The sequence below is a fragment of the Pipistrellus hanaki genome (assembly GCF_964339955.1).
Source record: "Pipistrellus hanaki genome assembly, chromosome: 7".
Lineage (NCBI taxonomy): Eukaryota > Metazoa > Chordata > Mammalia > Chiroptera > Vespertilionidae > Pipistrellus > Pipistrellus hanaki.
In genome coordinates, this window is record NC_140509.1 from 74,284,505 (window position 1) to 74,302,966 (window position 18,462).

Sequence of the window (18,462 nt, forward strand, 5' to 3'; positions counted from 1 at the left end):
CTTCATGCATACGACTGAAACCGTACAGACAGCTGTGAGTTAAAATGATTACAAACTATAATGTCAGATGAGTGGCCATATTTTGCACTGTTGAGACATATATAGAAGTTACAGAAATAAAATATTTTTATTGATTTCATAGAGGAAGGGAGAGGGACAGATAGAAGCATCAATGACGAAAAAGAATCATTGACAGGCTGCCTTCTGCACAGCCCACATTGGGGATCAAGCCTGAAAGATGGGCATGTTGCCTAACCGGAATTGAACTGTGACCTACTGATTCATAGGTCGATGCTCAACCACTGAGCCACACTGGCTAGGCCAGAATTTCCTTTAAAGAGAAAAATAAGCTTGCAGGTAGGTATATGAGAACCATATTAAGAAATTAACAAAATAAATCTATCTGTATAACCAAGCAAAGGAAGAAAAGCATATAATTGCAAAAAGAATACAAAATTATCCCAGGACTTCATAAAAGAAAGGATGCAATAAACTAGCTTAAATATAAATTCACTATGTTTTAAATAATAAATTTAAGACTGTGATATTTATTACTTAACTATAGTTTCTTCGTGACATTTTGTAAAAATAACTTCAGGCAAATATAAAATTTCAAAATATCTTCATTTATTCCTCAAGGGTAAAACTATTGGGCTAATCTCATTAATGTTGGATTTACGATTATCTGTAAGTGCACTCGATTTTATACATGCTAATTCTAGGAGGGTGGAAATTAAAGTTATAAAACAAATTTCCTTATTAGAATTCATTCTACACGTTTCCTAAACCTACCACACAAAAATTAAATATTATTTCTTATGGACCTTCATTAATGAACAGCTTTTCATTCATTTGCAATAACTTGTATTGAATATGTACATAGGAAATGTACATAGGCAGACTAATTGTAAGTCTACATCTCCTAAACTCTCTTAAATAGGAGTTGCTCAACTAATGTTTACCGGATTAGTCCCCAACCACAGAAAATTAAACTGTGAAGTCTTCTTGATGTCCTTTCTTTATCCTTTTGTTATCTGTCATAATTGTCTACCCTTTTTAATTTTCATTGCTATGACAGTGATTTGGGTTTTATCACTACACACTCACACTACTGAAATCTTAGTTAAATCTTATTTCCTTGCTTGCAATCTCCCCACTACCCAGCCTACACAACACCCAAATCAATATTTTGAACATATTACTTTCATCATGTCAAAACTCAGTTCAAAACAGATTCGGTGGATGGAGTCACTTCCAGCCTAAATTTGAAAGTTTGTATGCTAGCATTCAAGTGATGATTCCAATTAGCCTGCCTATGATTTTCCCACCACACTTTGAAACCAGCCCGTCTAACATACGCAGTGTCTCTCAGTCATGTTTCTAGTCAACCCTATGCTTTTATGCCTCTTCATCACTCTCAAAAGCCTCCACCACTTCCTCCTCAGTCTCCCTTCTAAGAATCCTACCAAGTTGCCAACTACTAGAATAATAAGTAGTATGCTGTGTGTCTTAAATTGATCTAAAGTGTTGACTTTTTTGCTCTCTATCCATATTACTATATATCACTACTAAATATTATATATGTATAAGTTACATTATGACTTGCATTATAAATTGCATTAGTACACATAATACTATTACTATAATTATAGCTAAACAACTTTATGAAAAAATATTTCTAACACTGTCCTGCAGAAGCTTATTGTCCTTCTAAAAACATGAATACATGAGTCACCACTATTAATAGCCCTGTTTTCTAAAGCTTTGGTTTCATTTAATAATGTAGCTAAAAAAAATAAGTCACATCTGTGTAATACTCAGCTTGAGTGTGCACTAAACAGGTGAATAAAGAAAGATTTTATGCTTTTTACTAAATATTTTATCAGAAGATCCTTCTGAGATTGTAGGGGGTTAGATTAAATTCGTATAATCCATCTTTCAATTTAAAAAAAAACAAAAAACTCTGCCTAGGTGACAATTCAAGTAGATGCCAATTAAAATTGACTCTAGTGTCTAAAGAAAAAACTCATGGCATAAAGGTGCTCCTGAAAGCATTGAGAGCTGTAGGGATTAGGGCAATGGATGGATAGGACCTGCTTGCCTGAAGGTGATGGTGGCACCGCCCAGGGCCATGGGAGTGGCTTGCTTCAGGACATAATTTTACTGGGCTAGCTACAGAAACTAACATTGCATTAATACACAACTTTAATCACTGTGTAAGACCAGCTGGCCATTCAGGCCGGCATCCTCTGGTAGGCTGCATACTGAAAAGATATGAAGCTTAAATTCATATCATTTCCTGCGGGTTGTTTCACGGTTCACACTGCAATAATGAGCCTCTTAGATGACAGTCTCTACTAACCAATCTCCAGGGAGACTGACTTGCCAAGTAGATCAAATAACGTATGGCGATTTCTGTGCTTTTTACAACCTCAGAATAAAATCTACTTGAGGAGCTAAATGAACAGCAAAAGATTATTTGGTAAGCATTGGGAAGACTGATTTTAGTTAACTGTCAACACTGTAGAAACATTTTTTAAAAATTGTTTTATAAGTAAGTCAAGGGAACAAGTAAAGGAAACACAGGTTTGTTTTGGTGGTTTTTTTTAAAAAAATGAAAGCCAGAAATAGAGAAGCTTACGTTTCTTACAGATGATGTGGTAAATGTGCTCCTCCAGGAGTTGCTTCTGAACTTCACTCCAGTGGGACCAACTCCAGTCACAATCAAAGAGTGAGCTGCTCAGACCTGAGCTTTTATACCTCTCATGAGGTCATGTGACCTCACCCACACCAATGGCTTCTGCTGGTCATGAGAGTGTCAGTGACTACCCTCAAAACCACGGAGGTTAATTTTCAATTAAAAGATGCAAAATATTTATCACAAATCTCCTCAGCTTCAAATATAAGATTTAGGCATTTGGGATATTCTTCCCATTTTAAATCACTATTTGTTAACCTTGAAAGGCACAGTTTGACACACTTAGAAAACAGATGCAACTGCATAAAACAGCAACTCAGGCCACAATGATCCCAAAACAAAGATATAACAACACAGCAGGCACACATTTAAATAAAGAACACCAAACAAATAGTTAGGGAAAACCAAAAATAGCTCATGTTCCTAATGCATAGACTCTGGGAACTTCCTTTTCTGAGTAAACACCTGCATCACATGAGAAAAATAAAACTATTCCAGGAATGTGTATAGACAAACCATAGGTAGGCTCACCACTTTAACCTTTAGGTCATCCTTTTTTCCTGCATCTCCACCCTCATCTCCCCTTCCCTCCCCTCCCCAATACACTCACACATATATTCAACTTATCTCTTCAGGTACTTAGGAAAGGAAGCCAAATATGACAAAAGATAAATCTCAGAATTTAACACCCAGACTTAGATTTCTGCCTTCAGCAAGACTGGAGACAGTCTCACATGTATCACTAAGAAAATTCCAGAGTAATAAATTATTCTAAATTCAAATTCATTATGAAAAAGTAACACTCATTAAAAAAGAAAGAAAGAAAGAAAGAAAGAAAGAAAGAAAGAAAGAAAGAAAGAAAGATAGATATCCCTTTTGTTTCTCCTCCTTCCATTCTCCTTCTCCTTATACAATTACACTTGAGAACTGGATTTCCATTCATTCATTTGGTGAGTTGTCCTGAGATATCCAGCAGTCAGAGACACACAGATCTGTGTCTACGGTCAGCTATGTAGGAGGAGCTATATTCTCATTCTCAGTCATGCTCACAGGGCTTTACAAAGTACTGGGCTATCCTTTAGGGCGAGTTCAGGAGAAATAGGTCCTCTAACATACCGCTGGCTTCTGGGCTATGATAGCTGGTTGAAAGGCTTTTGAGAATCAATCTTACAGAAGAAAAAAGATTATCTAAGAAGATAGGTTTTAGGTATTTGCTACAGTATTGTTGACAATAGTAGCCAATTATAAAAACCTGGTTGCGCTTGGCCAGCATGGCTCAGTGGTTGAGCATCAACTTATGGACCAGAAGGTTCAATTCCCCAGTCAGGGTTGTGGGCTTGATCCCCAGTGGGGAGCGTGCAGAAGGTGACCAATGATTCTCTCTCATCATTGATGTTTCTATCTCTCTCTTCATCTCCCTTCCTTTCTGAAATCAATAAAAACATATTTTAAAAAAATTAAGAAAAAACAACCTGGATGCCCATTAGTAAGGGAACAAATGAAACAAGTACAGCGTACCCACTGTGCTATTTTTGAGTTATTAGAAATAATGACCAGAAGGAATGTTCATTGTATATTGTCAAATGTGAAAAGCAGGTTGCTGAGTAGTGTTTGCACATGATCCATTTAGAGGGAGGAGCAAACACTGTAGGGAAAGGCAGTCTCGTGCATGCAGCCTTTGGACTCCCACTTCGCTAAACAAGGACGGGCCTTGGCCTGTCACACGTCCTACCGGAGATACAGAGTCCATTGAGCCTGTGCCCTTGGGAGGGAGTATCTTTCCAGATACCAGGCTCATATGTGCTCTTGTTCACTGCTTAAGCATGGGTGTCCATGGCCCTCAGGCACACCCCCACCTTTCAGTGTCTCAGATTCCAATGAGGAGGAGTAAGGGATGGAGTCCTTTCCCCTGCATTGTTGATGGTGGTAGAAAGGAGAAGGTATCCATAGGCTAATTGCCCAGTCTGCAGCTAAGGAAGCAGAGGTGTGTGTGTGTGGGGAGTGGGGGGAGTGCCCTGCTAGCCATGAGGGACTGATGTCCAGTATTGAAGCTGATCTTGCTCTGTCCTTGTTCCATCCTCTGCTTGACTGTCGTTTCCTTGACAACCCCAATACCAATACACAGCAGTGTGTGGCTTCCTCCCTTGGGCCTGATACACAGTGTTCGGCTCTCTTGGGATTAAAATCAGCACACAGCACTCTGCTTCACAAAAATACCTTCTATGTGAACAGGAATGCCCGGGTGTTTGTATGAGCACTGAGAAAGGTGAGAAAAGATACATACCAAATGGTGAATGCAGGTCACTGCCAGGGAGTGAGATTGGATAAAGAAAAGATGAACTCTCTTTTACATACCTCTGTAATACTTGGCTGGTTACAACAAGCATGTGTGCAGTGGACTGAATTTTGTGTCTCCCCAGATACATATGTTGAAATCACAATCCTCAATGTGATGCTATGAGGAGGTGGGGTCTTCAGGAGGTGGTTAGGTCAGGAGGGTGTAGTCCCCATGAGTGGGATTAGTGCCCTTATAAGAGGCTCCAAAGAGCTCTCTCACCCCTTCTACCAGGTGAGAACCCAGCAAAAAGATGCCATCCATGAACCTGTAACCAGAAGTCACCAGCAGTTGCTGGAGTGTCCCACACGTGCAGACCCAGGGCCTTTGCTCATTCTGGAGGTAAATGACTACTGAAGCACATTTAAAATTTAGGTCATGTTGGATTATTGCACATCTTTTGGCTCTATTTTCTGAAAACATTTCTGGTATTTTGGATGGAAAGTTTTTCAAAAAATATATATATTTAAATCTGTGGCTAGTCAACTTTCAACACATTTTAAACAAATGACTGAAATTTAGAACTGTTTTTTAAAAGCAGAAGGTCAAACTACCATAATAATTTATTAATGGAATTTATGGCAGGCTACGCTTCCTGCATCAACACAGGAAGGGGCCCAAGTTCTCCTTTAAAATCCTTCCTAGTTGGCAAACAAAGCTAAAACATGAAGGTCTGCAAATGAGGTGATGGAAAGAAGGGCTTTCATAATAATCATTGGCTTTCAAAATTGCATGTTCCTTTTATTATTTTCTATTAATTATTATTTTTAATTTTTTAAATTTTATTTTATTGTTTAAAGTATGTTTCTTTTAAAGAGGTGTCACAAGTGTAACGTGGACAAGCAACATGAGAACGTGGCAATGACTGCTGGCTCTGTCTTGTGTGCCAGGGCACCCAGCCCAGGCAGCTGGGTGAGGACCCGCCCACTGAGGTGACTTCACCTAACAATGGAACAGGGTGGAAATGCTGTGAAAGCTGAGCTTTAAAAACTGCCCTGTGACTCCCAAGTGTTTTTATGCATGAAGTCATTGTAAAAATTTTATCAACATCTGGTTTCCAATATTTTGTGATGTAAGCACTCAATTCTATTTAAGGCAAGATAAACCTAAATATCTTCTTTTTTCTTTACAGTTTCATTTGACTTGAAATAACACTTTATGGGCAGAACTTAACAAGTGACCTTTTTCTTGGTGTCATGCAAATATCAGCAATAATTTAGTAAATCATACGAACCTATCAAAAATTTTAGGCTGTATTATTGGTAAAAATTAAAATCTACAAAACCTAGCCTTAGATCCTATAATTCATAGTGCAATAAACTAGTTGAGTAGTTAGACTTGCTTATTTAAATGAAAAAAAAAACACACACACACACAAAAAAACACCATTAACTTTCCTTTTAGAATCAAGGAAAAGTTCTATTTCACTAGAATTGGACTGAGTTCCACAGCAGTGTCTAGCATCTCTGGGCTCTTTATCTCCTTCGGTGCCAGATGAGCCAGTGATGTTAGCACGTTGACAGTATTTAACACGCTCTTTTTCCTAAGGATGAAGGGAAACCAGCCTTATCCCTCTTTGCTATGATGACTTAGCCAGATCGGTCTCTCAGCCTGGGAGCTACTGGCATTTGGGCACGGGACCCTTTGTTGTGAACTGAGCATTGTGGGATGTCTAGTAGGACATAGGGCCTCTAACAGCCAGATACCAGCAGTCCTCTTCCCTCTAGGTGTGACCATTAAAAATGTCTCCAAACATTGTCCAGGGTCCCCTGTAGGACAAACAGCACCCAGCTGAGACCCAGCGGGGAAGCTCTGCTCCCAGAGCCAGCTCCACACCCACAATTACGGCTCTGTGCACGCGCTGACTCTGTCCACTAGGCCAGGAGTTACATGCACATGAATTCACATGGGTAGGTATAACTCTCCCTAATTTATAGATGAGAAAATTGATGTTCAGAGAGAGAGAGGTCAAGCTGGGACCCTTGCTTTTTCTATATTCAAGTGGCATGCTTCATTATCTCCCAGTTTGGAGATAATGTGTTTATAAACACAAACCCTTGCCCCGTGCCTCCATGCATGTGTGTGCAAGGATAGGACTGGAGAAGCCATGCAAGTGAACAGAGATGGAAAGTAAAGGAGGGGAACTTCCCAGTTTTTCCATCTCCAGTGAAGCAGTGAAAAATCACTTAACCCTGCCACGGTCGGTTTTAAATGCCCCGCAAGACACAGGGAGTACAGTAGGCACAGGAGACTCAAACTGCCCATCAGGGTCTAAAGCACTGCATAGCCTCCAGTGGCTGAGCTGCTCCTGCTCTCATCGGGACCCACCGGAAATGAACCACAGATCCTCTCTTCTATCCCTGAAGGCAGACAGGCCTTGGGCCCCTTCTCCTCTAAGAGAGCCAAACAGCGTTCAAGATCACATGTTAGTCAGAGAGCCAGAGTCCTGGCTTGAGGCCCGGATATAATCCCAGTTCCTGGTAGGGCTTTGACAGTGGTGACCTTCTCGGACCCCAGCCTCTGCTCCTTTCATGGGAGCTCCAGGCTCACTCAGAGGTCCCCAGGCTGACTGATCGCCCTGCCCAGAGGAGTCCGCCCGGCCGACACCTGTGAACTCCAGGAGTGAGCTGCTGTTGACCACACTCTGTTGGGACCTTCCCTACCTCCTCCTTTCATTTTCCTTCTTATGGAGTCACCAGGGACTCTGCTGTTTTGGGCAGTGGAGGCCCACATGCCTCTTTGAGACTCTTAGAAAACAGCTGATGCAACCCCTCGCCCCTGAGGCTCAGTGAGCTTCAATTCCCTTTGGAGTCTTCCACCTCCAATACGTACATTCGCTGGCTTATAGTTCCTGCTGCTGATCTGGATCCTCAGCCCTACACTTAAAGGACAAGCAAGCAACTTGGCAAGCAGCACTAATCTTCTGGGGTCCACCTTACCTGAGAGGCACCCTTGTTTCTGAAGTGTGGCTTACCTTCAAGGAAATATCAAATGATATGTTATTTTAGAAATAGCAAGTTTTCCTACTTAATTAGTACCTTAATCATATTCTAAATTATAATGGAAAATAGATTTTGCTTAAAAAAAAAATTCATGGCAACTATTCTGCCTCTTAAGAATTCTGAAACCTCACACACTTCCGGGCCAGGCAGGGAGTGAGAGGGGAGTGTCTCCTGCTTTGGGGGACACACATTTCTCTAAGATCCTCCCTGGTAGAAAAAGAACTCAAAATGGACACGGAAATGAGCTGTGGGAGAACAAGGAAAGTTACACTTCATGCATTTCTGAGCTAGTGAACTTGAGTCAGCCCCACTCTGGACTGAATGGGGTTGACTGGGGACATGTGTGGTTGAGAACTATTTGCTTAGAGATTATGAAGGGAACAGATAAAAAAAAAAAAAAAAAAAATTATCCTGGAAAAGGACATCTCGAGAGATTTCACACCAGGAGGGAGGGTGTGTTAAAAGGAAAAGGGCACAACCCTTCTCCCAGCGAGCAGTAAGCGGGAGCGGGGGGGGGGGGGGGGGGGGGGGGGGGGCCATTTCAGCAAGCATGATTTGGAGTCTGTTTTGGGAATATTTTCAGATGATAAATTTAATGCAGCTCCTGGTGGTCTGGAAAAGGTTGGGGACATCTTTTCTGGAGAGCCCCCGTGGGAGAGTCACCACATGATTATTCTGATTGAAAGCACAGAGTTGGCCAGAGAGCTCAGGAACAGTTTTAAGGTTGCTGGTTTTTGTTTTTCTGGTCATTTAGAAATGTGACTACGCCTTTGAGATGAATTGCAATGCCGGGTCTGCCGCTAACTGGGGAGGTGGCTCTGAGCAGGATTCTCATTCATTCTCACCTCTGTGCCTCCTACTTAACATGAGGGGGACAGCCAGTCATACCTAGAAATCTGTTTGGATTCCATGTGAGAGGGAGGCGGTGAGTAAAGAATGAAATCTGAGCCGAAAGCGGTTTGGCTCAGTGGATAGAGCATCAGCCAGCGGACTGAAGGGTCCCAGGTTCAATTCTGGTCAAGGGCATGTACCTGGGTTGCAAGCACATTCCCAGTAGGGAGTGTGCAAGAGGCAGCTGATCAATAATTCTCTCTCATCGATGTTTCTAACTCTCTATCTCTCTCTCTCTTCCTCTCTATGAAAATCAATAAAATATATATATTTTTTAAAAGAATGAAATATGATATCAAATATGTACACGAATATGAGGGGGAAAGGAAAGTTCTATTTTCATGGAAATCTATTGTACAATTTAAGTGGAATCAGATGAACACCAAAGACATATTATAGATAAATAATCTTTTATTTCAAGTTATTTATTATCACGTACTTTAAACTAACAGAAAAATAACTATGTATGTGGTATATTTCTTAAAAATAACTTGGTGGTGGTTAGCAGTGCATTGAGACAGAGCCTAGTTGATAATTATTTACATTTCCCCTATTTGTAGGACAGCATACCAAAACTTATTTATACCTTAAAACTGTAATTAGGCTCTGACATGACTGAAACAACAATTAAAACTTTGGAACTGCCGCAGATGTTTCTGTGGCTAATCTAAGTTCATGTTTGATCTCCTTATTATCTCTGTGACAGTCATAAGGATTAAGGATATGAGGTGAATATTTAAAATAGAACACAGAAAGTCTTAAAAGGAACCACAACTTTGGAAGCTATGGATAGCTTATCTTTCCTTGTTTTCCTGAGCTTTGGATGATTCACTGAGCCAAATGTAAGAGCATCATTCCAGGCTAGCTGAGTTGGAATCTTTGAGGTCAACCTTGTACATCTGTGTGTTTTTTTGTTTGTTTGTTTGTTTTGTTGTTGTTTTTTTAAACAAGGTGTTTATTTTATTGATTTTTTACAGAGAGGAAGAAAGAGAGGGATAGAGAGTTAGAAACATCGATGAAAGAGAATCATCGATCAGCTGCCTCTTGCACACCCTCTACTGGGGATGTGCCCACAACCAAGGCACATGCCCTTGACAGGAATCGAACCCGGGACCTTTCAGTCCATAGGCCGACGCTCTATCCACTGAGGCAAACAGGTTTCATCTACATCTGTGTTTTTTAAGACCTACAGGTGACACTGATGGGCAGCTAATGTTGAAAACCCGCCATTGTAAAGAATATATATGATGTAAGTGGTACCATGTCAAACTCCAAAAGAAAAGAGATTTTTCTTTATGCTAAGCAAAATAAGCCAGTCAGAAAAAGATAAATATCAAATGATCTCACTCATTTGTGAAATATAATGAACATCATAAACTGATGAACAAAAATAGATCCAGAGACAGAGAAGCATCGAACAGACCATCAAACCTCAGAGGGAAGGCAGGGGAGGCTGGGAGGAGAGAGGTAAGAGATCAGCCAAAGGACTTGTATGCATGCATATAAGCATAACCAATGGACACAGACACTGGGGGCGGAGGAGGGTGTTGAGGGCATGTGCTGGGGGGCCGGGAAAAAGAAGACATATGTAATACTCTAATCAATAAAGAATAAAAATAAAAAAAATAAAAAAGATTTTCAAGGAGAGGTAATAGCTAGTTCAAAAGTTCTAGGTTAAAACATTAAAGGATCCAAAGATGCACGTGTTGGTCAAAGCACCAGAAGATGGGAATACTGTTTGTCCAGTATTATCAGGGAATTCCACACAAGTGTCTGTCCCATAGACCTGAAATTTACTTAAATTACTAACAATTATGCATTTTACACCAAATCTTTCTCTCGTTGAAGGGTGTCACAGAAATGCAGGGCATGCTTATCCTCAAAAAACAGAATATCCTCAATGTACCCAGCTAACTACAAATCAAGAAAGAATGGACTTAAATGCTTTATTTGAGGTCTAAACCATGCAAATAAAGAAAGTGTAATTCCAATAGCAAATCCCAAAGGTCTTCCTAGAGATGCTGTTTGATTTTGGACTTACAAAATAAGAGATTTTCAACGGGTAGAGAGAGATAGGGAGGGAGATCTCTAAGGGAAGAGCATTGGCAGACTCTCAGAACCAAGAAAGTTCAAGTATGATCAAAGGATGGATAGTTGCTCCATTATCTGGGGTTAGGCTTTTCTCCTGGGAAGGAGAAAGGAGGTAGTACAGAGAAGCACAGAAGGTTTTTGAGCTGAGGAATCATGGACTAAGAGATGTACTTTGAAGAAAACATTACTTTTCTGATGCTGTAATGTACCGCACTGATGACTCCGGGGCTTTAAACAGCTTTAAACAAACGCTGAGAAATGCTGAGAAGGGAGAGCTGGTGTTTCTTCCAGATCTTTCCCTGCTGTCAACTGCCATTTATAATTCATTGTAAACTAGAAGTTGCCAAGGGAAACTAACAAGTCACACTTAATCCTATAATTGAGTAAACAAGCTTGAAATCCAAGGTGGTCCCCGCCAGCCTCTTCAGGACTAACAGGCACCACGGGGCCTTGTATTAGCTGTTTGCTTTGTTCTATTTTGCTTACTTTTCAGAAAACTGTTCCACAGAATTCTCTAACTCCTGACCAACTAAAAAAAGTGACCTATACATTGAACTGTCCTGGTACCTTCCAGGAAAACAAAAGCCCTTTGGATGGGGGGCTCCTGAAGGCCTGGCACAGCCTTTGTCCCCATAGCCCCAGCTCCCTCGGAAGGCTTGGGGAAGAGCTGCTGCAGAGTGGACTGCTAACAGCTTTGCACCTGCTCATGCTGATGCCGGGCCGGGAAGAGGGGGACGACATGCACAATCTCCTTTCAAGGGGTCTATGTTCTTCATGAATATGTGTTTCTGCATCTGCATGTCTTCTATGTGCATATGTATTTTATATACGTTTCCTATTTTAATATACATGTGCTTTTAATACAGATAGGAGCCGTGTTGCATCTTTCCTTAGCACTCTGCCGTGGTGTGTGCCGCCTGAAACCTCCACACACAGGAGGAAGTCCTTGAAAAATGGCGTGGGGATTTGTCAGCCCTCCTTCAGTACTTTTCTATCACTGTACACCTGGGGGCTGCGGTGGCACCCCCTGAGAAACAGTGACTCCGTGTAGCGGTGGCCATCAGTAGTGAGGAGGACAGACATGCCCCCCACTACTCCACCTCACCAGGAAAGCAAATCAGACAGGACAGGGAAAAGGAGGGGAGGAGGGAAATGAAAAAAGGTGATGTAAACACAGCAGTGGAATAAAATGCCCCAAATCCTTCTGCCATACACCTCCCAGTACACTGAGAATCACAGTATAATGGAGAATACGGCCTTTGGTGGGAAGAAGGGCCTGGGTCTAGTCCTAGCAACACAATGATTAGCTGAGTGATCCTGGCCATCTCATGGAGCTTCTCTTAGTTTCCCTTTCCTCTTCTGTAAAATAGGAAAAAAAAGTCACAGTAACTATCTCACACAGTTGTTTGGAGGATTAAGTGAGATTAAATTACATAAACTGTTGGGTCCAAAGTCGAACACAGGGATAATGAATAGATGGCGGCAGCAATTACTGTAAACAACCAGCCAGGTAGAACTGAACTGCACTGGCAGTGCCCTTATAATTAAACTAGAAGCTCAGCACGTGAAATTGCTGCCCTGCCCACCTGTGTGTGTAGCCCTGCCCACCCACACAGGTCTTTGGTCATTAAGGTGTTAGGGCCACTGGGTTTTTATATTATATATGCTTCCCATGGAGGGCATGGATGCTAATCAAGCCTTTCAAGAAACCAGGTGGGATACGTGGTACAGGTCCAGCTCCCACTGGAGTGGCCCCACTCAGGCCTAGCTTCATGGTAAGGGGGCTGTGGGAGTCAGGGCAGAGCATGAGGGAGGCGAGTCCTATGGGAGTGAGGGGTAGGGGCAGGAGCAGGCCCACCACCAAAGCAATCGGCGGCAGTGTTTGCTGTCACAGCTAATATTATCTTTCCTCTCTAGGCTCTTCATGAACACTCAGAAAAGTGGACTCAGCAAACTAACAAAGTGGGGGAAACTTGATGCTTATTTCCTTAGCCATGAAGCTGGGCAGTCATATATATGCTTAGAGCTAAATGGTGTCCTGAGTGCTAGCCAGGTTCACCAGGCAAAGAAGAACTTCCACTTGGGATCAAAGCCATCCTCAGCCCCTCCCGGCAGTCTCATACACCGAAGGCCCCGGGGAACCGTGATAACTGGACAGCGTTCTCCCTGACAGCACAGCTACAGAAGCCATCAGGAAAGCCGGTGGCTATGTAGTAGCTATGTCGGGTTCTTCGTGAATAATTTTGTTCAACTCTTTTATGATGGTACTTCGATTTTGCCTTTAGAATTTCGGGTTCCACGTGCCATTATAACGTGTATATATTGACCCTTTTTCATTTTTCTTGAACTTACCTTGTTTTAAAAAATAATAGCTCATCATGACAAGGTATGCTGCTGTCCAATGAACAGAGCAAGAGAGCAAACACAGGTACCTGAAGGCCGCTGAGGACTGTGAGAGGTCCCATAGTTGTTAATTTCCTCCTCTATTCAGAGCTCTCTCCCCTCAGAGCATGTTTGGTCTAATACTCAGAACATACGCACTCTGCTTCCCTATTTTGACAAACAACATGTGAGAATAGCCAAGCAAATGGGAAACCTCGCTATTCTCCTCATCTATTATGTGCCAGCCAATAGTGGGTGGGCTCCTCTGCACCCGTTCAGTTAGGAGAAAGAATACCATTCACTCAATTTTGAATACATTGTTATCCTTTCGAAATTAAGGGAAAACAAATTAAACCCATTATTTCCATGGAACCTAGAAAAGGACATTTGGTCTCTCTCTCCTTTCAGAAGAGAAGCGTGGAAAAGCTCCTGTCTGCGCTCAGGGAAACACAGCCAGCGCGTGGACCACGGGCGAGAAGCAAGCGTCCAAGGACAAACTGTTCCTCTGCCGCATCGCCCACTGGGAAATGAGGCCAGGATGACGACCGAAATACAGAGACGGGGAAAATGCCATTTGAACAAAATAACCAAACACATACACACACACCAAAACAACAAAAAACCCCAAGGTCAGCAAGGCATCATTCCCTCTAAAAGGAAATGTTAGTTCTGCTTTGGGAGACAGCTGAATTAAGATTCCACATAACATCCTATGCTGTAAATACACTGAGTGGCCAGATTGTTATGATCTCCGAACGCATAATAATCTGGCCACTCAGATTGTGTGTGTGTGTGTGTGTGTGTGTGTGTGTGTGTGTGTGTATGTGTGTTTGCACGCGCGCGCATTAGAGGTCCAGTGCATGGATGGGGTCCAGCCAGCCTGGCCAGGGGGAGGGGACATGGGTGGTTGGCCAGCCTGCCTGCTGTTCGAGCTCCTGGTTGAGAGGACAATTTGCATATTAGCCTTTTATTATATAGGCTATACACTGAGTGGCCCAGATTATTCTGCATTCAGAGATCATAATAATCTGGCCACTCAGTGTAAGTCCCTATAGTCAAATATAGATACAAAAAAAAAGGGGGGGGGGCAGATATTGCATCATATTTCCTTGGTATAGCAAAAGAGAGTATATTGAGTATTCTTTAAAAGTCTAAGGCATGCTGATGAAATGACGATGGCCCTTGGTCCCACTGGTTTCCTGCCATCAGTTTGGTTGTTGCAATGACTCCCAGCCACCTACTTTCATGCTGTTTTCAGAGAGAACAACCTAGGTCTTAATTCTGAAAACAGAGCCCCAGAGGCTGCAGTCTGCTTCATTTGGGACAAATTAGGTGTCTTATTTTTATGACACTCCTACAAACTAAGAAAAGCATATTAATTCTCGCCAGTCACAGAGTCACAGCTGATGGTTTAAAAGTATGGCCACTATCGTTCATAGAAATGCCTTCCAATCTGGCACTTCCGGTTACTTTAAGGTTCACTGTTTTCAGCTACAGAAAAAGGCAAATACCTTAAGAGCAGGAAGCTCAACCTATACTTCCTTTCCATCCTAACTCCCAATACTGTAATGTTGGCAGAGACTATTCTATCAATAGCAAGTGGGGGGTGGGGGGGTGGGGGGGGTGGAGACATGGGAAGGTGGATTTTAGGGGTACCTATAATTTTACTTCCCCCATCTCAGCACCCTCTTCTTGTCAGGTGTCTTGTCAACTGGAAGCTATTGTTGCTACTGCTTTCACTGTGCATTCTTCTTTCTGTGCTGCTTATTAAATACCTTGAGGGGAAACGTCTCAATTTATTTCAAATATTCATGTGGAAAGGAAATAAAATTAAGCTCCCATGATATCAGATTTGGAAACACTTCAGAGTAAAGAGGAAATAAGCAATGGGGCTGGTGAAAAGTCTTATGGAAAAATACCAAGGAGAGAGAGGTTGCCAGTCCTCCTCCTCTGCTCTTTCCCATGTGAGGAACTAGCTTTTGACAACACCACATCAAAGGCACCGAAGTTAATCACCAGGGCGGAAAGTTAGATCAAATAATAAGGTGAATGGCAGGCTATGAGAGCCTTTCTTTCCTAATGAATATTTTTTTAAATGCCTTTTAATACACATCTTACATAGGGTATACTACAAAGGATGCCATAGGCAGAGTCCATTTTAGTCTTTTTTTTGAAATTCTTTATTCCCAAATCCAGTTAGATACATCATTTTCTTTTGTGGTCAAACCCTAAGTCATGTTTTCAAATACTTTCACTTTAAGAGCCTACACACCAACCACCTCTGAGCTTATGACCCACACAGATCCTGAATTGGAATGAAATGTATCATTGATCTTAAGAAGAATTAATTTAGCAGTTTGCCCAACTGGGGTACTTATTATAAAAGAATGTACTTCATTGTTCTTTAGTTTGCTATAGGAAGTCTTTTTTTTTCTTTTTTTTTTTTTTCCAACGTGGGTATATGATTTTCAAGTCTATGTGGGAAAGATAATCCAAGAATGCTTAGGGCAGAGGTGAAATCAACTGAGATGCCTTCTATTTATACCAAGATGACCAGACTACCCATGGCAGTCCCAACTGTTGGGAAACAATCATTACCTAAGGTACCAACCACAGAGGAAAAACGTTGTATGTGCTCCCAGTTTAAGCTAATTCTCTAAAAGTATCACAGTGCTTTGCCTACGACTCTAAACTACCTTAAGGAACCTGCTGTCAGGATGTCTGCCACATGAACTGGCCTTATTGGCATGAACTAAATAAAAGAAAACATGCCTACGTCTGGGTTTGACCTTGCCAGCACAGTGGAAATCTTCTGACGATGGAATGCCATGTATGCAGTTTTGATAGGAGTCTTTTGATGTGGTATTTTTTTTTTTTTCAAACTGCAGATCACTACCCATTGAATGGGTCAGTAAGTCAACTTAATGGGCTCTGACCAGCATTTTTTTTTAATGAAATAAGACTAGAATAGAGTAGAAATTATTAGAAATGCACATAGTAAGGGCAAGCAATGTCTCATGAATTTTGGTTTCAGCTATAGTCCTTATTTTACATATATCAATGGGATGAGGCCACTTTTAGCTCTACTCAGAACACAGCTGTGGAAGGAAGAATCAACAGCACATGAAGACAGATCCACTGACAAATGCAAACGTGCCTTTCCACCGGATAACAAGTTGATGCAGCTGTTTAAACAGAGGCGAGAGGTACAGTTTCCACTGGGGTCATTGGTTTTCCCAGCTACGGTAGCTTGTTCCGAAACCTAATGTTAGCAAAATGAGCAATATGCTTGGATAACTGTGGGATACCTTATTCAATAGATGATGCCATAGAACCTGGACACTTTCTCACTAGAAACCGCCAAAACCAGATCTCCAATAATTATTCTTAAATGTGAAGTGTCCCCTTATTCCCCGCCTCTACCCCCCTTCCCTTTGTTCTTCAACACCATTAAAAACCTTGGCACATAAGGAGGTATAAAAACAAAAGTGCATTTGCCAGTTTTTAGAGTTAAGATAACACAAGACATTGCTTATTTTTTTGGCAGTGTGTGTGTGTGCCCATGTACACACATGATTATATATGCACATGCTTTTTTGCCACTGTTTGACAAAAATGTCATATTTATATACGCTTCTGTATCTTGCTGCTCTTACTTCAGAATTCATACTACATATACAGGATGTGCCAAATGGTACAATTGTAAGTCATCCTTTACCACAATGCCTTGTCTAGTCTCATTTATTTTTCTGTAGATTACTCTACATGCATTTTATCCAATTCCAAAATATCTTTGTTGGGACTTTAAATGACATTACATTAAATATAGTTAATTCATCTACTGAAGTTTTATATTCTTCTTGGATCACTTTTGGTAGTTTATATTTTGCTATGCTTTCTCTAGTTCAGGAGGTCAGAAAATCTGGCCTACAGGACAAATCTGGCCCTGTCTATTTTTGTAAATAAAGTTTTATTGGATCATGGACATGCCCATTTGTTTTTATGATGTCTGTTTTTATGGGTCCTTCAAGCTTTAGTGACAGAATAGAGTGTGACAGAGACTATTTGACCCACAAAACTTAAAATATTTGCTGTATGGTCCTTTATAGAAAACGTATACAGATCCCTGCTCCATGTTTACAACCTATTTTCCAAAAGGTTGTACATGGGATTTTCCAGCTTCTAAGATTTCTTCAATATTTTAGTTTTCTTTCCTTCTTTGCTCTCTTTTTTCCAGAAATAGGTTCACAAGGACTTTGTATCTTTCCTAAAATGAACTTTTGAATTTATTTATCCTTTCTGCTACTTTTCTGGTTGCTGTTTTTTATTTTACTAATTTCTGCTTCCATCTTTTAAAATTCTCTCTTATTGTAGTGTATTTTTTTCTAGTTTCTTATTTTTAACTTGTATGATTTATAACTACTCTGTGTCTCATATTTTAGAGGGTTCTTTCATTATTTTCTAGATACTTCAGAATTATCATTTTTACTTTACATCTGACCCAAGCATGTTTCTTAATTTCCAAGTTGCTAAATATTTTCAGTTATATTTTAATATTTCTTTCTAATATTGTTGCACAATAGTTAAAGAATTTGGTCTATAAAAGCTCTTCTGAATGTTTTACGGTATTCTTTAGACCAAGTATTTCACTCATTTTTCTAAGTGCTTCATGGCACCAATGGAGTTAGGGTAAGAAAATTAATATCTATATAAGGTTTTAAAATATATCCTGTTAATTCCATTTAATTAGATGATTCAAGGCTTTTTAAAAAAATATATTTTATTGATTTTTTTACAAAGAGGAAGGGAGAGAGATATAGAGCTAGAAACGTTGATGAGAGAGAAACATTGACCAGCTGCTTCTTGCACACCCCCTACCGGGGATGTGCCCACAACCAAGGTACATGCCCTTGACTGGAATTGAACCTGGGACCTTTCAGTCTGCAGACCAACGCTCTACCACTGAGCCAAACCAGTTTCGGCGATTCAGGGCTTTTCTATCTTTACCTACCGTGTTTCCCCGAAAATAAGATATGCTCCAAAAATAAGACCTACTTGCAGGT

General features: G+C 41.0%; 1 protein-coding gene and 1 pseudogene across 12 annotated transcripts in view; one reads left to right on the forward strand and one right to left on the reverse strand.

The window, feature by feature from the left end:
* Positions 1-18,462, forward strand: part of LOC311626040 (eukaryotic translation initiation factor 5-like) — a 426,341-nt pseudogene that overhangs the window by 252,980 nt on the left and 154,899 nt on the right. The gene's annotated exons all lie outside the window — the stretch shown is intronic.
* TPD52L1 (TPD52 like 1) overlaps positions 1-18,462 on the reverse strand; it is a 55,183-nt gene that overhangs the window by 23,898 nt on the left and 12,823 nt on the right. For 3 of the 11 annotated variants that reach the window (XM_084889676.1, XM_084889681.1, XM_084889682.1), the window contains exon 1: positions 2,651-2,721. The exons of 5 other annotated variants lie outside the window; for them this stretch is intronic. The gene's annotated coding sequence lies outside the window, so the exon portion shown is untranslated. Of the gene's footprint in view, positions 1-2,641; positions 2,722-18,462 lie in introns of those variants that run through there. 3 more of the 11 variants (XM_084889675.1, XM_084889683.1, XM_084889679.1) reach the window with 1 other exon arrangement.